Below are 21,493 nucleotides of genomic sequence, written 5' to 3' on the forward strand. Positions count from 1 at the left end.
TCTGAGTACCGTCTCTCCAGACTCTGAGTACCGTCTCTCCAGACTCTGAGTACCGTCTCTCCAGACTCTGAGTACCGTCTCTCCAGACTCTGAGTACCGTCTCTCCAGACTCTGAGTACCGTCTCTCCAGACTCTGAGTACCGTCTCTCCAGACTCTGAGTACCGTCTCTCCAGACTCTGAGTACCGTCTCTCCAGACTCTGAGTACCGTCTCTCCAGACTCTGAGTACCGTCTCTCCAGACTTTGAGTACCGTCTCTCCAGACTCTGAGTACCGTCTCTCCAGACTTTGAGTACCGTCTCTCCAGACTCTGAGTACCGTCTCTCCAGACTCTGAGTACCGTCTCTCCAGACTTTGAGTACCGTCTCTCCAGACTTTGAGTACCGTCTCTCCAGACTCTGAGTACCGTCTCTCCAGACTTTGAGTACCGTCTCTCCAGACTTTGAGTACCGTCTCTCCAGACTTTGAGTACCGTCTCTCCAGACTTTGAGTAGCGTCTCTCCAGACTTTCAGTACCGTCTCTCCAGACTTTGAGTACCGTCTCTCCAGACTTTGCTTCGGTTGTCTCTGACGACCTAGGCAACTGAGTTTGCCCTTTCCAGGGTCTGCGTCCGTGTCTTCTGATCACTTCGGCAATGCGAGTTTACCCTCTCCAGGGATCTGAGATGATTTTTTGTCTCCACAGTCCACTATGCTGCTTCGATGGTTTTTCTGATTTTGTGCCACTGAGGGCTGGATAACGCAGGGATCCGTCTAGGGGACGTGCAGTCATTCATAGGTTCTTGTGCCCCAACTTGCATTTGCATAGTTGGTACCCATGGGGAATTTCTGACTCCTTGGGGTGCAGACACAGATGCTCTTCTTGAATTGAGCGATGCCTTATGTTTGGCTGACGTCCTTTGACGTTGGTGGAGTATCCCGGTTATCCTTATTCGGGTATCTCTTTTGGATTTTCTGATTTTTGCTGCCTCTGTGTAGGCTGTTATCCGCTGTGGGATTCTGTCATTCAATTCTTGACTGGCCTCTTCTGTTAGGCAAATCATCTTGATGTTCGGTGTTTTGGCCGGATGCCGAATTCCGCTTGGGGAATATTTATTGATATTTTTTATTTTTCTCCTTTTGTAGGGGTGCCTCTTGAGTAGGCGACTGGGGATTTGGGGATCTTATGTATCCCAGAGTATTATTTAGGAAGCCTCTGCAGGCTTAGCCTCACTCAGCGCTTGAGTCAGAGAGCTATCTTCCACTGAGGAAGTTTCAAGTCCTTTGACTGAATATTTTGCTTGGATGATCGCGCTTCCATTGGGGATTTTGACGATCTTGCTTTGATAGCTCTCGCTGGGGATTTGTTCCATGAGCTTAAGCTGAGGTTTCTCTGGGGAGTATTATTTCTGCGAGCCTCTCCAGGCTCAGTTATTCTGAGAGAGTATTATTTCGGCGAGCCTCTCCAGGCTCAATTATTCTAAGAGGGAGTATTGTTTCTGCAAGCCTCTCCAGGCTCAATTATTCTGAGAGAGTATTATTTCGGCAAGCCTCTCCAGGCTCAGTTATTCTGCGAGAGTATTATTTCGGCAAGCCTCTCCAGGCTCAATTATTCTGTACAATTGGAATCTTTGCCTTTTTTTGTCGAATTTTGACTTTTTCTGTATTTTTGCCTTTTTTGTCATTTTTTGGCTTTTTCTGTATTTGATTGCTTTTTCTGTCGATTTGCGGCTTTTTTGTTGACCGCTGCCATACACAAGCAATTTTTCCTATTTTTCTGTTTTATGCAATTGCCTCATGAAGAGGTCTTTGAAAATTTCTTTGTGGCTAATACGGCCATATCCATTTTAGTACGCCCGTATTGAGTTGAAAATTTGTTCATAACCCTATTTTTAGTACGGGTGTACTGAACATGATACGGGCGCATTTGTTTTTTCTGAAGTTTGATTTTTTTTATTTTTATTATTATTATTTTTTTTTTTTTTTTAATAAACAGAGAATAAGTGATCTTCCAGTACACCTATCATCTGTATGCATGTATGCGGTATGATGCACCTAATTCTATTTGATTCATTTTTCAAAAGAATTAACCGATGCGTTTCTCTGTTTGAATTTTGCCATTCCTCCAGACGGGCTGTGCGATGCCGATTTCTGTAGCCGAGGAATGATGCGTGTTATATTGAGATTTGGTGTTATCAACCAAGTGATTCTTCCCTTCCTTTAGAAGATATGTCAACCCTCCTATTGACCACTATATCTCCATGTTTCCACTAGATTATCCTAAAATCGCTTGGGACAAGAGAGAAAAGAAAGGAAAGGTATATATTTTTCGAAAGTTTGTGTTTTAGAGGGGTTTTTATTTTCATTTTGAAAAATGGTTTTTGTAAGAATGGCTGGCCAAGGTAGGCTTATTGTGTTTAGGCTTGTTTGTTTAAGCATTTATGAAGTTAATCAAATCTTGTTATTGACGTTGTGATTTGACAACTTAGATAGCTTTCCCTGAACTTTTTCTTTTTGAATTCTGTTCATGGTACCATCATGGATTTCTTTTCGCTTTTTGATTGTCCTTATTTTTGCCTAAAACACCCTTTTGTGGCGTTTTAGCGGACTTTTGTTTTTGTTCATTTTTGCAACCCTAGGTCACCCTTTCGTGGGATTCCTAGCGGGTCTTTTGCTCTTATTTTTGCGCAGCCCCCTTTTTGGGTTTCCTGCCGAGCTTTTTTGTTTTTATGGTTCTTGTTTTTAAAGGATTTTCTTTTTATCCATGATGGCACTTGTCGAGGCCAAGGAAAGGTGCTCTAAGTTGTCACGCACACTTCCACATAAAAATGATGCGGGTTTATTGTTATTAAGACAATCTTAACCTCATTCATGCTTATTCAAACAGGGTTAAAAATAATGTGGTTTAGAAATTTATTGTAAGCAAGAAGAGAAGCAGTAAGAAATAATAAAGAATGATTTTATTATAATCATAATGGAAACATGTGCCCTATCGAGGCTCGGGGGTCGGGCTGTCCCCGAGGAGTGATCTCTAATAGTCATCAGGTCTATACATCCCTATCAGAAGGAGAAAAGCACTTGATGACAACGACTGGCCTTGACGCTTGTGAACCGGCCTTCCTAAAGATCTGGCTTAAAGAACGTCGAGAAGGATCTTGGTTCCTCTTCGTCCTTTAATCTTTATTAGGGTTGTATCCTAACCCTTGTTTCCCCGGATTATCCTTGATAACGGGTAGCTCGGGAATTCCTTGGGAATCCTTGCCAAGTCCTTGTCCAGGCAAGTATCCATTCTTGGTGAGCATATGGGCTACCTTCTTCATTTCTCGGGGAAACGTTTCAACATTGGCAATTTCCAATGCTTGGAAGGCGGTTTCTAGAGCTTCCTCCGCTGCATCCACGTAAGGTATGGCGGATGGCTTGCTGATGAGTATGTCATCTTCAGCTTGTACATTCACCAGTTGTCGCCACCGGCCCGAAACGGGCTTTCGGCATTCGCGAAGGATGGTTGGACTCGTTTATTTGTTTGAAAAATGTGGATTGCTAGAATGACTTATTCTCAAACTGAGACCTCGTCAAACGAGCAATTTTATTAAAAGGCTCACTAATCCATATTAATCCCAAGCGGGACCCTCCATGGATTAGTGGTTTTCATAAAAGGAGGGTTCGTGGAGTCGCCACCAATGTTTTACTCAAAACATTGGAAAAAGGGATAAGGCAATTGATTTAAAAATCAACTTTGGCCACTACAACCAGAGTTGGGTAAGGGAGTCGGTTACGCGTGGGGAAGGTGTTAGCACCCCACGGCGCCCCTTTCGGGTTCCCTATGACAGATTATTTTTAAAAGAACAGTATAAAATTACTAAATTACCCCTATTTATTCTAAACAATTATAAATTGACTATCTACATGATGACAGTTTAAATATGCACACAGAAAGCAGTAAAAGGAAGGATTGAAGGGAAACCTCTTGAAGCGTGCTTTTTTATAAAAAATGAACTGGGAAGCGTTTTGGCGTTCCCACGCTCTACAAGCCCGCTCCTCGCTCTCCTAGAACAAAATTTTAACTAAGGGAATCAAAAAGATTTCCCCTCGACTAGGTTCGATCCTCAAGCAAAATGGCTCGGGGCTCAAGAACTTCGTCGGATCAACTCTCCGAGTGATTTCTAGGGCAGAACACTGCTCAAAAACCCCAGAATACTCAAGGAGAGGGTTCAAACTATGTTGAAAAGTGTGGAATGACGTCCAATTGACGTCATATTTATAGGGAATAGGCGCAATACGGCCTACAGGGGCAATACGGCCGTATTGAAATTTTTGAACTTCAATACGGTCGTATTGAAGTTCAATACGGTCGTATTGAAGTTCAGAAATTTCAATACGCCCGTATTGAGTTTGCCGCGGTCGTATTGAAGTGTCAATACGGTCGTACTGACTTCAGTATGGCCGTATTGAAGCTTCAATACGGCCGTATTGAGTTCAGTACGGCCGTATTGGGCTTTTTCCCTCTACTTCTTTATTTTGAGCTATTCTAAGACCTCTGGACCTGCAGAGAACCCTCCTAGGGCCTTCGAGGAGTCCTTCTGGCTGATTATCCTTCAGTCTTCGAGAGTCTTCAAGCTTTATTTCCGACCCGGACAATTTTAGGGGTCTACAGCTGCCCCCCCTTTACTTAGTCGGACGGCCTTTTGGTATACCGGCTGACAAGTAAAGGAGTTGACCCAATTGTCCGGGTATTGTGCCGACCTTCTGACTTGTAGCGTCTTCCGGTGGGAAAATGTTGAGTAGCCTCTCCAGGTGGGTGCATACTTCGGCGCTTCTGACATCCTCGGTAGCTGAGTTTACCTTCTCCAAGGCCAACTTCACTCGACGCCCGAGCCGGAAGTTGGACATCAACGCGCCTCTGATGACGCTGATGGTTGAGTACCGCCTCTCCAGGCTTAGCTTCACTCTTTGTTCGAGCCGGAAGCTAAATACCTTTGTGACGACGGTGAGCGGTGTGAGTTTCGCCTCTCCAGGCTTAGTCTCGCTCTTTGTTCGAGCCGGAAACCAAGCACCTTTGGGACGACAGTGAGCAGTGTGAGTTTTGCCTCTCCAGGCCTTGCTTTGCTTGTTGCCCAAGCTGGAAGCTGTAAGTACCGTCTCTCCAGGCTTAGCTTCACTCTTTGTTCGAGCCGGAAGCTAAGTACCTTTATGACAACGGTAAGCGGTGAGTACCCTTTTTCCAGAGATAGCTTCGCTCATTGTCCGAGCCGGAAGCTGCATACCTCCGTGTTTGCGACGACGGGGGTAGCGTGAATATCTCCTTTCCAGGGATTTGTGATGATTTTGTCTCCACAGTCCACGATGCTGTTTTGACGGTTGTTTTTCGATTTTTGTGCCACTGAGGGCTGGATAACGCAGGGATCCTTCTAGGGGATGTGCAGTTACTCGTAGGTTTTTTGTGTCCCAACTTTCCATTGCGTAGTTGGTGCCCACTGGGGAATTTCTGATTCCTTTGGGGTGTAGACACAAAGATGCTCTTTCTGATGTGAGCGGTGCCTTATGATTGGCTGACGTCCTTTCGACGTTGGTGGAGTATCCCGGTTATCCTTGTTCGGGTGTCTCTTTTGGTTTTCTGATTTTGCTGCCTCTGTGTAGGCTGTTATCCACTGGGGGATATTGTCGTTGATCTTGATTAGCCTCTTCTGTTAGGCATATCAGCTTGACGTTCAATGATTGGCTGAGAGCCAGATTCCACTTGGGGAATGATTATTGATTTTTATTTTCTTCTCCTTCTGCAGGGATGCCTCTTGAGTAGGCGACTGGGGATTTGGGGATCTTATGTATCCCAGAGTATTATTTAGGAAGCCTCTACAGGCTTAGCCTCACTCGACACTTGAGTTGGAGAGCTATCTTCACTGAGGAAGTTTAAGTCCTTTGACTTGGATATTCTGCTTGGGTGATCGTACTTCCATTGAGAATGTCGTCGATCTTGCTTTGATAGCTCTTGCTGGGGATTTTGAGTCCAAGAGCGTGAGTTGAGGTTTCTTTGGGGAGTATTATTTCTGCGAGCCTCTCCAGGCTCAGTTATTCTGAAATGTGGGGGATGAGGAGTATTGTTTCGGCAAGCCTCTCCAGGCTCAGTTATTCTGTGCAAACTGATTGTTGGATTTTCTGAATCTTTGTATTTTGCTTGCTGCTGTCATACACAAGCAATTTTCTATTTTCCTATTTTATGCAGTTGCCTCATGATAAGGTCTTCGAATGTGCAACTAATGTGTGTGTGATGCACAAATGCAATTCAATTTTTTATTTTTGTTCATTTATTTAGAAAAGTGAGTGGCTCTCCCTATCCTCTTCTTCTTGGAGGACTTTCTGTCATTGACGCGAGGGAGTATTTTTTTGTGAGCCTTTATGCAGGAGATTATGGATTTTACGGGAACCCCTCCAATTTTCTTTTATTGGCCGATTATTAAGAGTTTCGTACAATTTTTAGAAAAACCAACTCAAAGGCATAATCACATGGTCAAGAGAGAAAAGAAACAAATGGATATTTTATTGATATTCACAAATGTTCATACAGAAAGATTTACAAAAGGAATTTCTGAAGAATGGCTGGCCAAGGTAGGCTATACATTTTTGGCTTAAACAATTATATCTGTAATTGTCGCTTTTCTCGTTCCCCTAATCGTTTTGGGTGAGATGCCTGAGCCAGGAGTGTAGATACTGCAAGACGCTTGCTTCTAGAAGATTATCACTTGAACCGCCTTTCGGTTTTCGGTTCAAGTGATCGTTGCTTGCTTTACTTTTTGCATCTTATTCTTTTGCCCCTAATTTTTGCCTAGGACGTGTCCTAGCGGGGATAATTTTGCCTTTGTTTTGCCTAGTACCCTTGTACTGGCGGGCTTTTTGTTTTGCCCTAACTTTTGCCTAGGATGCCCTTTTTGGGTTTTCATCCTAACGGGCTGATGCAAGCAACGTCTTCAAGCATAATACTTCTTTACCACATCAGCATTGACTGGGTATCGAAGTTCTTCTCCGTCCATGTCTGTGAGAATCAATGCTCCTCCGGAGAAAGCTCGCTTCACCACATATGGTCCTTCGTAATTTGGGGCCCACTTTCCGATCTTGTCCTTTTGAGCTGGTAGCAATTTCTTCATTACCAGCTCTCCCTCATGGTAGGTTCGAGGATGGACTTTTTTGTCGAAAGCCTTTTTGATCTTCCTTTGGTAGGCTTGACCATGGCATATGGCGTTCAGTCGTTTTTCTTCGATAAGGTTCAATTGGTTGTATCGACTTTGAACCCATTCTGCCTCGGAAAGTTTTGCTTCCATGATTACTCTCAGAGACGGTATCTCGACTTCAACCGGCAGAACTGCCTCCATTCCATAAACAAGGGAGAATGGAGTAGCTCCTGTGGATGTACGTACTGAAGTCCTATAACCATGGAGAGCGAAGGGTAGCATCTCATGCCAGTCTTTGAATGAGACAACCATCTTTTGTACTATCTTCTTGATATTCTTATTGGCTGCCTCGACTGCCCCATTCATCTTTGGTCGATATGGGGAAGAGTTATGGTGCTGGATTTTGAACTCTTTGCACAACTCTTCCACCATCTTATTGTTCAAATTGGATCCATTATCAGTGATGATTTTTTCGGGAATACCGTATCTGCATATGATATTCTTTCTGATGAAGGATGTTACCACCTTTCGGGTCACATGAGCATACGATGCCGCTTCTACCCATTTGGTGAAATAGTCAATGGCCACAAGGATGAACCTATGTCCATTGGATGCCTTTGGCTCGATGGGTCCAATAACATCCATGCCCCACATTGCAAATGGCCATGGTGAAGCCAGAACATTGAGTGGCGTTGGTGGGACATGAATATTGTCGGCATATGCTTGACACTTGTGGCATTTCCGGACGTATTGGTAACAATCCCTTTCAATGGTCGACCAATAATATCCTGCTCTGAGGATTTTCTTAGCCATTGCAGGCCCGGGAATATGGGTACCGAAAACCCCCTCATGTATTTCTTTGATTACATTTTGAGCTTCGACTTGGTCTATACATCTCAACAAGACCGAGTCATAATTCTTTTTGTAGAGGGTTTCTCCAATCAACAGAAATCCCATGGCCCTTCTTCGGATATGCTTTTTATCATTATCACTAGCCATATCAGGATATTCCCCTTTTGACAGATATTGTTTGATGTCATGGAACCATGGATGATCGTCAACAGCTTCGTCTATCAGTAGGCAGAACGCTTGCTTATCGTGCCGCCGGATATTGATGATGGGCATTTCATGCTCCTTATCCAAGGCGAACATCGATGATAGTGTAGCAAGGGCGTCAGCAAACTGATTCTCCTCCCTTGGAATGTATTCAAAGATGACACTTTGGAAAAATTGTGTCAAATCTTTGATATGCTCAACATATGGTATCAGTTTAGGATTTCGGACTTCCCAGTCACCTCGCAGTTGGTGAATGACTAAAGCCGAATCTCCAAATACTTTGAGCTTTAGGATACCATTGTTGATTGCTGCTTGGATTCCTAACGCGCAAGCCTCGTATTCGGCCATGTTATTTGTACAGTCAAAGTTGAGTCTTGCCGTTAAGGGGATATGCTTTCCTTGCGGGGAAATTAATACTGTCCCAATCCCTTGTCCAAGCATGTTGGAGGCTCCATCAAAATACATGGTCCACGCATCGTCTTTTGGTTCTTCATGTTGTATACTCATTATGTGCTCGTCGGGGAAATCATCCTGAAGGGATTGGTAATCATTGGTCGGCCCATGTGCTAGGTAATCAGCTAGGGTACTGCCTTTGATGGCCTTTTGTGTGACATGTATGATGTCAAATTCTGATAATTGCACTTGCCATCGGGCAATCTTCCCAGTGATTATTGGTTTGTCGAACACGTACTTAATTGGGTCCATTTTGGAAACCAACCAAGTAGTATGCCTTATCATGTACTGCCTGAGCCTTTGTGTTGCCCACGCTAACGCACAGCAAGTCTTTTCTAATGGCGTGTAGCGGGTTTCATAATCAAGGAACTTTTTGCTCAGGTAGTAGATGGCTTGTTCTTTCTTTCCAGTTTCGTCCTGTTGCCCTAGCACGGCTCCCATGGACTCATCAAGCACTGTCAGATAGAGGATTAATGGCCTTCCCTCGACAGGTGGCACCAATACTGGTGGATTGGCCAAGCACTGTTTGAACTTGTCAAAAGCTCGTTGACAATTCTCATCCCAAGTTTCGGAATGATTCTTGCGCAACAGCTTGAATATTGGTTTGCACGTGTCAGTCAACTGTGCGATGAACCTTGCGACGTAGTTCACCCTGCCGAGGAATCCTCTAATTTCTTTCTCAGTTTTAGGAGGAGGCATTTCCATTATTGCCTTTACTTTATCGGGGTCCACCTCTATGCCTTTTTCACTGACGATGAACCCGAGAAGCTTACCCGACCGAACTCCGAAAGTACACTTAGCCGGGTTTAGCTTAAGCTGATACTTACGAAGCCGATTGAATAATTTTCTCAAATATTGGATGTGGTCCATCTCGTCTTTTGACTTTGCGATCATGTCATCCACGTATACTTCAATTTCTTTGTGGATCATATCGTGGAATAGTGTCACCATCGCTCGTTGGTAGGTGGCACCCGCATTTTTAAGTCCAAAAGGCATCACCCTGTAGCAGAAAGTTCCCCAGGGTGTAATGAAAGAAGTTTTCTCGCGGTCTTCTATATTCATCTTGATTTGATTATATCCCGAGTATCCATCCATAAAGGAATAGAGCGTGTTTGTGGCGGTGTGATCCACAAGTGTATCGATGTGGGGTAAGGGAAAATCGTCCTTTGGACTGGCACGATTCAAATCCCTATAATCAACACACACTCTAACCTTCCCATTCTTTTTGACGACCGGCACAATGTTAGCCAGCCATTCGGGATACTGGGATACAACCAAGAATCCCGCGTCCAATTGTTTTTCTACTTCCTCCTTAATCTTTAACGACCATTCGGGCTTGATTCGTCGAAGCTTTTGCTTAATAGGTCGAAACCCCTCTTTTAAGGGCAACTTGTGTTCGACAATGTTGGAGTCCAACCCGGGCATATCATGGTACGACCATGCAAATACGTCCTTGTATTCCCTCAATAATTGAATTAATTGCGTTTTTATTCCATCACTGATACGGGTCCCAATATTGACCTCTTTCAATTCTTGACCCTGCCCCAAATTCACGGTCTCCAATTCTTCTTGATTCGGTTGGAGTAGACGAGCTTCTTGATCTAGCAGTCTTTGCAGATCCGGAGAGATGGTCTCCTCATCACTGTCCAACTCAACCCATTCACCCTCGGCTTTCAGATCCCGGTCAGAGCGAGCAATCACAGACATAATTATTTATTGGTTCTGTTTAGGTTTAGAGTTTATTAATGAGAGAGAGAGAATAGAACAAAATGAGAGAATAATGCGTGAAAAATGCCTTTTTATTGATATATGAGTGTAAAACTGTACAAAACCCTTTATTTACATGAAAAGGTCCTCATGATCTCGGGTACTGATCATGAGTCCCTAAAAGAAAAAATGTGGAGGGGCCCTATCATGGCTTGCCCTTCTCTCTACTCCTGCTGCGGTAGAGGATTCTTGCTCACGTCGGGCGCCGTCGAATCGAAAGTGACCCACCCAGCGTCGATAAGGTCTTGGACCTTATACTTGAGAGCTCGGCAGTTCTCCGTTGAATGCCCCTGTGCCCCCGAGTGGTATAGACATTTGTCTTGTGGATTGTACCAATCGGGGTAGGGTGGATTCACCTTCTTTGGTGGAATGTAAGCTATAAGGCGTGCCTCCACTAGCTTCGGCAGGAGATCGCTATAAGTGGTCGGAAGTTTGTCAAACTTCTTCACAGAGTTGTATTGCGATTTTCCTGACTTCGAAGCGGAAGAAGACGGAGCAATGGTTACAGCGTTGACTCCTCCTTCTTTCTTCTTCCCGAAGGCCTTCTTAGCTTCATATGATTGGGAAGGCTTAGCCAGCTTCCCACTTTTAAGTCCTTGTTCCACCCTTTCTCCAATGGTGATGATGTCCGAGAAGAGTGTCGTTGTGTTCCCTATCATTTTATCGTAATAGGGACCAGTCAACGAGTTGATGAATAAGGACACCGTCTCCTTATCCGACAGCGGGGGCTCTATCTGTGCCGCCAACTCCCTCCAACGTTGGGCGTACGCCTTGAAGGATTCATCGTTCTTTTTACTCAAGGCTTGAAGATCAGACCTATCGGGTGTTAGGTCAATGTTGTATTTGTAGCGCTTGAGGAAGGCGTCGGCCAACTGCCTCCATGTGTGTACTAGATTTCCATCTAGCTGCATATACCAGTTGAGTGCAGTTTCAGCTAAGCTCTCTTGAAAGCAGTGGATCAAGAGCTTTTCATTTGTGGCATATGCAGCCATCTTGCGACAGTACATGGTGAGATGACTTTTAGGGCAAGTCGATCCCACGTACTTTGGGAAATCTGGCACTTTAAATTTAGGAGGGAATTGAATGTCCCTCACTAAACACATGTCGGCGGCATCCTTAATGTCAAAGTCGTGCCCCTCCATAGCCCTTAGCCGATCCTCGAGGGCATGGAATTGTTCCTTTGATACCTCGGGCTCTTTTATTATAATTCCTGCCCCAAGGGGTACGGCGTTTGGAGGATCTTTTTCATGCTCTTCCTCCTCTTCCTCATGATGGGACCCATGCTCACTGTGATGAGATCCATGGACGTTGTGGTGACGCATGAGTTCCATCATTTGCGCCATTTGCTCTTTAAGTTGTGAAAGCTCGGTTGTGAGCTTTTTGTTTTGCTCTTCCAATGCTTCCATTTTCTTGATTTTCTGTGCGCGCGTAAGGACAGAGAGATGACCAGCCACTTTCTAAAATGAATGTTTAGTTAGTTTATTTTACGGAATGAATACACTCTTTAACATGAGCTTGATAAACCTCCATCTTTAAGGCGCTGCCTTTTTAAGACGGAAGTTTACCACCCTTCTTTGTCTATGATTTCTCCCCAACGGAGAATCTCTATAGTCATGGGTCTCTTTCACTCATGTCAAGAGGTATTGGTGATCCTAAAATGTATGTTTTTATGAGGATGCATGATGTCTTATTGGTAATGATGTACATGCTTCTCACTTTTATTATATTTTCACACATGGTCTTTCCTCTCATGTCATGGTTTTTTATGCATGGGGATTATTTTTAGACCTTATCACGAGGTTATTTATTAATGCACAAACAATTGCACGTAAACATTTACACAAACAATTCACTCATCCACGAACAGTCACGAGCGAATCACGAGGTAGGGGTCTCCTGCAGAAATGGTGCATATTCAAGGTAGGTTCTAACTGTTCTCACCAGTCCAAGGCCCCCAAGGTGCCCCCATTATAGGGACCCAATTCCTCTCGTCGTAGGTCGATGGAAAGTTCCAACGCACCGTCGGACTCAAGTTCATGGTTATCACCTTGAGTGATGTTTTCCGACAACGGTCTACGGGCACCTATAGACCCATTCGACAACCGGCCGTACTAACATCCACTCCCTATGGTTAATCACTCATGCCCCCGGGTATAGAGGGAACTGTTGTGTGCAAAGGTTTGTGTACAGTTTTTATTTCAAACAATTGCGTAAATTTAAAAATACAACAGTTATTAAAGCCAAATAGATAAACATGTTATCATACAAGTGAGGGGTAATAAAGTAATTTTAACTATTATTTGTTAAAAATAATCTGTCACTAAATGGGACTGACTCTCGAGGCTTCCCCAGTGGAGTCGCCATCTGTCGCCACCGGCCCGAAACGGGCTTTCGGCATTCGCGAAGGATGGTTGGACTCGTTTATTTGTTTGAAAAATGTGGATTGCTAGAATGACTTATTCTCAAACTGAGACCTCGTCAAACGAGCAATTTTATTAAAAGGCTCACTAATCCATATTAATCCCAAGCGGGACCCTCCATGGATTAGTGGTTTTCATAAAAGGAGGGTTCGTGGAGTCGCCACCAATGTTTTACTCAAAACATTGGAAAAAGGGATAAGGCAATTGATTTAAAAATCAACTTTGGCCACTACAACCAGAGTTGGGTAAGGGAGTCGGTTACGCGTGGGGAAGGTGTTAGCACCCCACGGCGCCCCTTTCGGGTTCCCTATGACAGATTATTTTTAAAAGAACAGTATAAAATTACTAAATTACCCCTATTTATTCTAAACAATTATAAATTGACTATCTACATGATGACAGTTTAAATATGCACACAGAAAGCAGTAAAAGGAAGGATTGAAGGGAAACCTCTTGAAGCGTGCTTTTTTATAAAAAATGAACTGGGAAGCGTTTTGGCGTTCCCACGCTCTACAAGCCCGCTCCTCGCTCTCCTAGAACAAAATTTTAACTAAGGGAATCAAAAAGATTTCCCCTCGACTAGGTTCGATCCTCAAGCAAAATGGCTCGGGGCTCAAGAACTTCGTCGGATCAACTCTCCGAGTGATTTCTAGGGCAGAACACTGCTCAAAAACCCCAGAATACTCAAGGAGAGGGTTCAAACTATGTTGAAAAGTGTGGAATGACGTCCAATTGACGTCATATTTATAGGGAATAGGCGCAATACGGCCTACAGGGGCAATACGGCCGTATTGAAATTTTTGAACTTCAATACGGTCGTATTGAAGTTCAATACGGTCGTATTGAAGTTCAGAAATTTCAATACGCCCGTATTGAGTTCGCCGCGGTCGTATTGAAGTGTCAATACGGTCGTACTGACTTCAGTATGGCCGTATTGAAGCTTCAATACGGCCGTATTGAGTTCAGTACGGCCGTATTGGGCTTTTTCCCTCTACTTCTTTATTTTGAGCTATTCTAAGACCTCTGGACCTGCAGAGAACCCTCCTAGGGCCTTCGAGGAGTCCTTCTGGCTGATTATCCTTCAGTCTTCGAGAGTCTTCAAGCTTTATTTCCGACCCGGACAATTTTAGGGGTCTACACCAGTTTGTCACCCACTATGAACTTGACTTTCTGGTGGAGCGTAGAAGGAATAGCTCTTGCATCATGAATCCAAGGTCGGCCGAGGAGACAGCTGTATGCAGGAGTAATGTCCATCACTTGGAATTCGACATTAAAGATAGTGGGTCCAATTTGGATTGGAAGATTGATCTCTCCCACCACTTCTCTTTTAGAACCGTCGAAGGCTCGAACGATCATGTTGCTCGGGCGCATTTGGACTCCCTTGATTGACACTTGATCAAGCGTTCTTTTGGGCATCACATTCAAGGAAGATCCGTTGTCTACCAAGACTTTTGCGATGTGATACTCCTTGCACTTTACAGAGATGTGCAAGGGCTTGTTGTGATTAGGTCCCTCGGCGGGGATCTCTTCATCGGTGAAAGTGAGGTGATCATTAGCCGTGATGTGACTAACAATCCCCTCAAACTTGTCTTGGGAGATGGTATGCGACACATATGCCTCGTTCAAAACTTTCAACAGAGCTTGCCGATGCGGTTCGGAGCTTAGGATCAATGACAACAGCGTAATCTTTGCTGGCGTCCTATGAAGTTGATCCACGATGGAGTACTCGCTCTGTCGGATAAACTTTAACAGCTCGTCTGTCTCCTCCTCGGATTCTTTTTCCTCGGTTTTCTTTTCTTCTTTTTCTTTATTCTTGGGGGCTTTATCATGAAGATCTTCGGGAGTGTAGATCCTGCCACTCCTAGTCATGCCCCCAAGTCCAGCGATGTTGGAAATATCGCTGTCGGCAGAAGAATGGATGTCGTATATCCATGGCACAGCCTTATTTGATTCGTAGGGAAAAGGCCTTGGAGCGATGATCCTTAACGGCGTTGGACCTTCCCCTTTGTTTGTCTTGATTACCAACAACGGAGTTGACGTATGCTCGCTTGGCGCGGTTCTTGGCTTACACTTAATAACAAACGGCGTGCGATCCATCTTGAACATACGCATCGATTAATTCTTTCTTTTTATTAATGTTTATTAATGAATTACTAGGAGGGATGTATGAAATGCAAATCTAGATCCCTTCATGATCTTTGATAAGAATGCATGATATGAGATGATGACGTTGAATATGCATGCATTGTGTTTATTCAACTAAGCATTATCATGTTTTTAGGATGTCCCTAAGATGATGCATGATATTGCTTGGTTTGGATAAATATCATTTTTCTTTGTTTTTTGAATATATATTTTTTTTGTATTTTTAGGGTGAAAAGGGAAACTACCTATATGAATGTGATGAAGGTAGATGTTAACACCGTATAATGGAAGATTCTTATTCCTATTTATTCTTATTTTTAAAAGAATAGGAATGTTGTATGTTTAAAGAAATGCAATGTATGCTCAAACAATGTCACATAAACAATGCACAAACAATTCACTCATCCACGAACAGTCACGAGCGAATCACGAGGTAGGGGTATCCTGCAGAAAAGTGCATATTCAAGGTGGTTCTAACTGTTCTCACCGGTCTGAGGCCCCCAAGGTGCCCCCATTATAGGGACCCAATTCCTCTCGTCGTAAGTCGATGGAAAGTTCCAACGCACTGTCGGATTTGAGTTCATGGTTATCACCTTGAGTGATGTTTTCCGACAACGGTCTACGGGCACCTATAGACCCATTCGACAACCGGCCGTACTAACATCCACTCCCTATGGCTTTCCACTCATGCCCCCGGGTATAGAGGGAACTGTTGTGTGCAAAGGTTTGTGTGCAGTTTATATTTCAAACAATTGCGGAAATTTAAACATACAACAGTTATTAAAGCCAAATAGATAAAACATGTTATCATACAAGTAAGGGGTAATGAAGTAATTTTAAACTATTATTTTAAAAATAATCCATCACTAAATGGGACTGACTCTCGAGGCTTCCCCAGTGGAGTCGCCATCTGTCGCCACCGGCCCGAAACGGGCTTTCGGCAATCGCGAAGGATGGTTGGACTCTTTTATTTGTTTAAAAATATGGATTGCTAGAATGACTTATTCTCAAACTGAGACCTTGTCAAACGAGCAATTTTATTAAAAGGCTCACCAATCCTTGTTAATCCCAAGCGGGACCCTCCATGGATTAGCGGTTTTCATAAAAAGGAAGGGTTCATGGAGTCGCCACCAATGTATTACTCAAAACATTGGAAAAAGAAGTTTAAGGCAATCGATTCAAAAATCAACTTCGGCCATGACAACCAGAGTCGGGTAAGGGAGTCGGTTACGCGTGGGGAAGGTGTTAGCACCCCACAGCGCCCCTTTCGGGTTCCCTATGACAGATTATTTCTAAAAATAATAGTGCGAAATTACTAAATTACCCCTATTTATTCTAAACAATTATAACTTAACTATCTACATGATGACAGTTAAATATACACACAGAAAGCAGTAAAAGGAAGGTCTTAAGAAGAAACCTTTGAAGCGTGCTTTTATATTCAAGTAAAACTAGGAAGCTTTTTGGCGTTCCCTCGCTCTACAAGCCTGCTCGCTCCCTCCTAGAAAATTTTAACTATGGAAATCCGGAGGATTTCCCTTCGACTCAGTTCGAGACTCAAGCAAAAAGCTCAGAACTCGAGAACTTTGTCGGATCAACTCTCCGAGTGATTTCTAGGCAGAGCACTGCTCAAAAAAAACCCAGAATACTCAAGAAGAGGGTTAAAACTCAGTGTAAAAGTGTCAAATGTCGTCCAATTGACGTCATATTGTAGACCCCTAAAATTGTCCGGGTCGGAAATAAGACTCGAAGACTCTCGAAGATCAAAGGAAAGTCAACCGGAAGGACTCCTGGAAGACCCTGGAAGACCCTAGGATGACAATCTGTAGGTTTAGAGGTCTTAGAGTAGCAAAAAATAAGAAAGTGGAGGGAATGAAGCCCAATACGGCCTCCCAAAAGTTCAGTACGGCCGTATTGAACATTTTAAACCACAATACGGCCGCACTGAACTCAATACGGCCGTATTGAAGTTTCTGAACTTCAATACGGCTGCATTGAATTCAATACGGCTGCACTGAACTTCAATACGGCTGCACTGAACTTCAATACGGCCGTATTGAGGTTTTTTGAACTTCAATACGGCCGTATTGAATTCAATACGGCCGTATTGTAGTTCAAAACTTCAATACGGACCGTATTGACCCCCAGAGGCCGTATTGCGCCTCATCCCTATAAATATGACGTCAATTGAACGTCATTGGACACTTTTGGACTGAGTTTTAACCCTCTTCTTGAGTATTCTGGGTTTTTTTTAGCAGTGCTCTGCCTAGAAATCACTCGGAGAGTTGATCCGACGAAGTTCTTGAGTCACGAGCCATTTGCTTGAGTCTCGAACCTAGTCGAAGGGAAATCCTCCGGATTTCCATAGTTAAAATTTTATAGGAGGGAGCGAGCGGTCTTGTAGAGGGAGGGAACGCCAAAACGCTTCCCAATTTCTGTCAAGATATATAAGAAAGCACGCTTCAAAGGTTTATCTCTTTAAAGTCCCTTCTTTTACCGCTTTCTGTGTGTACATATTTAAACTGTCATCATGTAGATAGTTAATTTATAATTGCTTAGAATAAATAAGGGTAATTTAGTAATTTCGCACTATTATTTTTAGAAATAATCTGTCATAGGGAACCCGAAAGGGGCGCTGTGGGGTGCTAACACCTTCCCCACGCGTAACCGACTCCCTTACCCGACTCTGGTTGTAATAGCCGAAGTCGATTTTTGAATCGATTGCCTTAAACTTCTTTTTCCAATGTTTTGAGTAAAACATTGGTGGCGACTCCATGAACCCTTCCTTTTTATGAAAACTGCTAATCCATGGAGGGTCCCGCTTGGGATTAACATGGATTGGTGAGCCTTTTAATAAAATTGCTCGTTTGACAAGGTCTCAGTTTGAGAATAAGTCATTCTAGCAATCCATATTTTTAAACAAATAAAAGAGTCCAACCATCCCTCGCGAATGCCGAAAGCCCGTTTCGGGCCGGTGGCGACAGATGGCGACTCCACTGGGGAAGCCTCGAGAGTCAGTCCCATTTAGTGACAGATTATTTTTAACAAATAATAGTTAAAATTACTTCATTACGCCTTGCTTGTATAATAACACGTTTTACCTATTTGGCTTTAATAACTGTTGTTTGTTTAATTTTACGCAATTGTTTGAAATAAAAATTGCACACAAACTTTTGCACACAACAATTCCCTCTATACCCGGGGGCATGAGTGGTAAGCCATAGGGAGTGGATGTTAGTACGGCCGGTTGTCGAATGGGTCTATAGGTGCCCGTAGACCGTTGTCGGAAAGCATCACTCAAGGTGATAACCATGAACTCGAGTCCGACAGTGCGTTGGAGCTTTCCATCGGCTTACGACGAGAGGAATTGGGTCCCTATAATGGGGGCACCTTGGGGGCCTCAGACCGGTGAGAACAGTTAGAACCACCTTGAATATGCACCTTTCTGCAGGATACCCCTACCTCGTGATTCGCTCGTGACTGTTCATGGATGAGTGAATTGTTTGTGTAAATGCTTATGTGCAATTGTTTGTGCATTAATAAATAACCTCGTGATAAGGTCTAAGAATAAATCCCCATGCATGAAAATGCCATGACATGAGAGAAAAGACCATGTGTGAAAATATAATAAAAAGCGAGGAGCATGTACATCATTGCCAATAAGACCTCATGCATCCTCATCAATTATTCATTTTAGGATCACCAATACCCTCTCGATGTGAGTAAAAGGGACCCATGACTATTGAGATTCTCCGTTGGGGAGAGATCATAGGCTAGGGAGGGTGATAAACCTTCATCTTAAAAAGGCAGCGCTTTAAAGATGGAGTCTTATCAAGCTCACATCGAGAGTGTATTCATACCATGAATAAACTAATTAGAATAAAACATTCATTTTAGAAAGTGGCTGGTCATCTCTCTGTCCTCACACGCGCGCAGAAAATCAAGAAAATGGAAGCATTGGAGGAGCAAAATAAGAAGCTCACAACCGAGCTTTCACAGCTTAAAGAGCAGATGGCGCAAATGATGGAACTCATGCGTCAACATAACTTCCATGGATCAAGCCACAGTGACCATGGGTCCCATCATGAGGAAGAGGAGGTGCATGAAGAAGAGCCTCCGCACGCCATACCTATTGGGGCTGGAATTATGATTAAAGAGCCCGAAGTTTCAAAGGAACAATTCCACGCCCTAGAGGATCGGCTAAGGGCTATGGAGGGGCATGATTTCGATATTAAAGATGCCGCCGATATGTGCTTGGTGAGGGACATCCAATTCCCTCCCAAATTTAAAGTGCCAGATTTCCCAAAATATGTGGGATCGACTTGCCCCAAAAGTCATCTCACCATGTATTGCCGAAAAATGGCTGCATATGCTACCAATGAAAAGCTCTTAATTCATTGCTTTCAAGAGAGCTTGGCTGAAACCGCACTCAATTGGTATATGCAGCTGGATGGAAATCTAGTACACACATGGAGGCAGTTGGCCGACGCCTTTCTCAAGCGCTATAAATACAACATCGACCTAACACCCGATAGGTCAGATCTTCAAGCCTTGAGTAAGAAAAATGATGAATCTTTCAAGGCGTACGCCCAACGATGGAGAGAGTTGGCGGCACAGATAGAGCCCCCGCTGTCGGATAAGGAGATGGTGTCCTTATTCATCAACTCGTTGACTGGTCCCTATTACGATAAAATGATAGGGAACACAACGACACTCTTCTCGGACATCATCACCATTGGGGAGAGAGTGGAACAAGGACTTAAAAGTGGGAAGCTGGTTAAGCCTTCCCAATCATATGAAGCTAAGAAGGCCTTCGGGAAGAAGAAGGAGGGAGGAGTCAACGCCATAAATATTTCTTCATCTTCTTCCACTTCGAAGTCGGGAAAGTCGCAATACAACCCTGTGAGGAAGTTTGATAAACTTCCGACCACATATAGCGACCTCCTATCGAAGCTAGTAGAAGCGCGTCTTCTAGCTTATGTTCCACCGAGGAAATTTGATCCACCATACCCTGATTGGTACAAACCACAAGACAAATGTCTATACCATTCGGGGGCATCGGGGCATTCAACGGAGAATTGTAAAGTTCTCAAATACAAGGTCCAAGACCTCATTGATGCTGGGTGGGTCACCTTTGATTCGACAGCACCCGACGTGAGCAAGAATCCTCTACCAAAGCAGGAGTAGAGAATGGCAAGCCACGATAGGGCCCCTTCATATTTTTCTTTTCTTTTAGGGACTCATGATCAGTACCCGAGATCATGAGAACCTTTTCATGTAAATAAGGGTTTTTGTACAGTTTTAATACATATCAATAAAGAGGCATTTTTCACATATCATTCTCTCTTTTGTTCTTTTCTCTCTTTCCTCATTAAAAATTCTAAACCTAAACAGAACCAATAAAATAATTATGTCTGTAATTGTTCGCTCTGACCGGGATCCGAAAGTGAATGGGTTGAGTTGGAGAGTGATGAGGAGACCATCTCTCCGGATCTGCAAAGACTGCTAGAACGAGAAGCTCGCCTACTCCAACTCGTCAAGAGAAATTGGAGACTGTGAATTTGGGGCATGGCCGAGAGATATAAGAGGTCAACATTGGGACCCATATCAGTGATGAAATAAGGACACATGTTTCCGCTATGATTATAATAAAATCATTCTTCATTGCTTCTTTTCTTGCTTATAATAAAATTCTAAACCACATTATTTTTAACCCTGTTTGAATAAACATGAATGAGGTTAAAATCATCTTAATAATAATAAACCCACATCATTTTTATGTGGAGGTGTGTGTGACAACTTGGAGCACCTTCCCTTGGCCTTGACAAGTGCCATCATGGGTAAAAAGAAATCTTTCAAAATAAAAGAAGCTCGGCAGGAAACTCAAAAAGGGGACTGCGCAAAAATAAGAGCAAAAGACCCGCTAGGAATCCCACAAAAGGGTGACCTAGGCAAAAGTTAGGGTTACAAAAATAAACAAAAACAAAGGTCCGCTAAAACGCCACAAAAGGGTGTTTTAGGCAAAAATAAGGACAATCAAAAAACAAAAAGAAATCCATGATGGTACCATGAACCGAATTCAAAAAGAAAGGTTCAAGGGAAGCTATCCAAGTTGTCAAAATCACAACGTCAATAAACAAAGATTTTCTTAACTTCATAAGTGTTTAATCAAACAAGCCTAAACACTTAAGCCTACCATTGGCCATCCATTCTTACAAAAATCATTTTTGAAAAATAAATCCCCTCTAAAACACAAACTTCAGAACAAAAATATCTTTCCTTTCTTTTCTCTCTTGTCCCGAAAGATTTTAGAATAATCTAGTGGAAGCATGGAGAAATAAATCATCACTGAAAATGGATCTAATCTGAATAATAAAATGGGGGAAGAACTGTGCCAAGAATTCAAGATCCAACACCATAACTCTTCCCCATATCGGCCGAAGATGAATGGGGCAGTCGAGGCAACCAATAAGAACATCAAGAAAATAGTGCAAAAGATGGTTGTCTCATT

The sequence above is a fragment of the Cajanus cajan genome, chromosome 9 (genome assembly GCF_000230855.2).
Source record: "Cajanus cajan strain Asha chromosome 9, NIPB_CcT2T_4, whole genome shotgun sequence".
NCBI classification, from domain to species: Eukaryota; Viridiplantae; Streptophyta; class Magnoliopsida; order Fabales; family Fabaceae; genus Cajanus; species Cajanus cajan.